Raw genomic sequence first — 3,224 nt, 5'->3', positions numbered from 1 at the left:
CTCTCTGTGAAAGCTTGAGAAAATGTTTTTTCTCTCCATGTGACTCTCCCCAGACTCTTTCCCCATATTATAATCAGGTTTTTAGTCTTTTTCTAATGCTGGGCTTTGAGAGTTCTTATATTCTTGATACAAGTCTTTAGACAAGTGATTTGAAAATATTTTCTCCCAGTGAGTAGCTAGTTTTAACTGCATCTTTCCTGGAGTCAGACGCACTACTGTTGTGCCACGAGGTCCTTAACTGCATCTTTCCTAAAGCAAAAATTTTAATTTTTAAATTTTTTTTTTGTATTGAAAAAAACTGATAGGGCTGGTCAAATAGCTCAGTGGATCAAAGCACCTGCAAACAGGCTCAGGGGCTAGGGGTTTGATCCCCAGGCCTGCCATGCTGGCCCTGCCCTGGGGTGTGCTGAGACAGCAATTGAGACTGGGCATAGTGGTACATGCCTGTAATCCCAGCTCTTGGGAGGCTGCAAACAGGTGAATCACTATGAGTTTGATCTAGTAGTGAGACCCTGAACACCCTGTAGACCCTTCCCTAAAATACAAAAAAATAAGAAAATCTAACTCATGACCTTGAGCTTGCCAGGCAAGCCTCTGCTGCTGAGTTACATCCTCAGCCCCCAAATTAAAATCTCGTTGAAGCTCAATTGATATTTTTTCCTTTATGCCTCATACTTTCGGTCTCATGTCTAAACATCTTTGCCTTACCCCAGGCCATCAAAATTGTCTCCTGTCTTTTAAAGTTTCCTGTTTTTATATGTAGGTCTATGAAACATTTTGAGTTAATGTTGTACAAGGTGTGAATTTTATTTTTTTTTAATTAAAATAGAAACTCAGTGGCCTACCAAGCCTGGTTTTATACATTTCTTTCTTTTCTTTTTCTTTTTTTTTTTTTTTTTTTGCAGAACCAGGGATTGAACTCAGGCCCTTGTGCTTGCCAGCGAAGCACTTATTCCACTGAGCCATTTCCCCGGCCCCTATAGATTTCACTTAATGCCTCTTCTAAATTCACTGCAAGGTGTGAATTTTACGTTGAGGCCCATTTGCTTGGACAAGGGTTTCTGATTATCCCAGTTACCAAAATGTGTCTTGCTCCTGCTGCCTCTGTGGCTTAGCTCAAATCCATGGCTTTTCTTTTGTGAGTGTTTTCTGGATGTTGATCTCTTATTGCTCTGTCACTTGCCAGTGCCACCTTGTCTTAGCTCTATCCTAAGCCATAAATTAGGTAGTGTTATTTTTCCAGTTTAATTCTTTTTCAAAGTTGTTTTAATAAAAATTTTTCTTTTCTTATAGTTCCCTTGCTTTTTCCCATAAATTCTCAGATCACACTGTTTATGTCTGCTGAAACTTCTATTTAAATTAGTAAGTAATCTGGAGAAATTAATATTTTTATATATTGAGTTTTCTAAGGTTCCAAGACAGGAGCACAGTTTCTTTAAATTGTGTTTTGCTTTCCTTTATTTCCTTCCATTGTTGTGTGGTTGTCAGATACTGATCCTGGATAAATTGTGTTAAATTTTTTATGGCACTAAGGATTGAACCCAGGGCCTTTGCTACATTCTTAATCTTTTTCTTATTTTTTACATTTTGAAGCAGGTTCTTGCTAAATTATGAAATTGCCAAGGGCCAGGGAGATAGCTCATTAGCAAAAGTGCCTGCCTGGCAAGCCCAAGTTGCATCCCTTATACTGCAAAAGAAAGAAGGAAAGAAAGAAAGGAAGGAAGGAAGGAAGGAAGGAAGGAAGGAAGGAAGGAAGGAAGGAAGGAAGGAGAAGGGAAGGGAAGGAAGGAAGGAAGAGAAAGAAAGAAAGAAAGCAAGTAAGCAAGCAAGCCCATGCAGGTCCCAAACTTGTAATCGTGCCATAGTGTCTCAGAGTACTGGAGTTACAGGTGTGAGCTACCACTGCTTTCCTATTTTGTTAGATTTGTATTCAACTTTTTCATTCTTTTGGAGCTATTTATTTATTTTATCTTATGTTTTTTGTGCAACCGGGGATTGAACTCAGGCCTTGTGCTTGCCAGGGAAGCACTTATTCCACTGAGCCATCTCCCCGGCCCCCCCAGCTCTTATGTACTAAGCTCAGGTTATAAACTTGAGACCTTTTCTCACTCATTATCATGTTTATTCAATGCTATAAATCTCCTTCTAAGTACTTTTGTTGCCTTACTATCTTTATTATTTATCTTTGTTTCTGGATCTTTCAATGTATAGTATAATTGCCAGAATTCCTCTTTGACTCATGATTAGACTTATGCGATTACTTCACAATGTGTGGATTTCTCCGTTATCTTTCTGTTCTTGGCATCTAGTTTAATTCCATTCTGTTTGTGGAATCTGCTAATAGCTAAGTACTGTGCATACTTCTGATTTAAAAATACTTTTTTTTTTTTTTTTGCCACGTACGGTGACACAGGCCTGTAATACCAGCATTAGGGAAGCTAAGGCTGGAGGATCCCCATTAGTTCAAGGCCAATCTATGCCACATTATGAATTCAGGGCTCTCCTGGACTACATAGTGAGACCCCGTCTCAAAAAACCAAAATTAAATTAAATTAAATTTCAAAACACATTTTTGTGTCAATTTCATGAGCATTACTGTTTAGGGTGATAACTACAATCTTTTGATTGTAATAGAAATGGCAATAAATGATACAGTAATATATAGAGTTGTATCAATTTTACACAATCTAATTGTTTTCTTTTTGTTAGGTGGCCTGACTGATAGCTTGGGTAATTTGAAGAACCTCAGGAAGCTGATACTGGGTAACATCAAGATGAATGAAGAAGATGCTGTAAACTTAGGTCAGATTTTGTTTTCTGTAATGTTTTTTATTAATGTAAGTATGATAATAAGAATAGTTAGCTTAAGAGTCCTATATTAGTCACCTTTCTGTTTAGTTTTGTCTTTCTGAGACAGGGTCTAGCTATGCAGTTCAGGCTAGCCTTGAGCTCACTTTGCAGCACAGGCTGGTCTTTAACCCACAACGTCCTCCTGCCTCAGTCTCCCAAGTGCTGGGATTACAGAAAGGTACCACCATGCCTGCCTTTCTTTCTTTTCTTTCTTTCTTTCTTTCTTTCTTTCTTTCTTTCTTTCTTTCTTTCCTTCTTTCCTTCTTTCCTTCTTTCCTTCTTTCCTTCTTTCCTTCTTTCCTTCTTTCCTTCTTTCCTTCTTTCCTTCTTTCCTTCTTTCCTTCCTTCCTTCCTTCCTTCCTTCCTTCCTTCCT

At 38.2% G+C, this 3,224-nt stretch overlaps 1 protein-coding gene across 1 annotated transcript in view; it reads left to right on the top strand.

Moving 5' to 3' along the window:
• Nucleotides 1-3,224, top strand: part of Nlrc4 (NLR family CARD domain containing 4) — a 53,763-nt gene that overhangs the window by 10,504 nt on the left and 40,035 nt on the right. The window lies entirely within an intron of this gene.

Source organism: Octodon degus, unplaced genomic scaffold (assembly GCF_000260255.1).
Source record: "Octodon degus isolate 3935 unplaced genomic scaffold, OctDeg1.0 scaffold00020, whole genome shotgun sequence".
NCBI classification, from domain to species: domain Eukaryota; kingdom Metazoa; phylum Chordata; class Mammalia; order Rodentia; family Octodontidae; genus Octodon; species Octodon degus.
The sequence above is the reverse complement of the archived record's forward strand: the minus strand, read 5'-3'. Positions and strand labels throughout refer to the sequence as shown.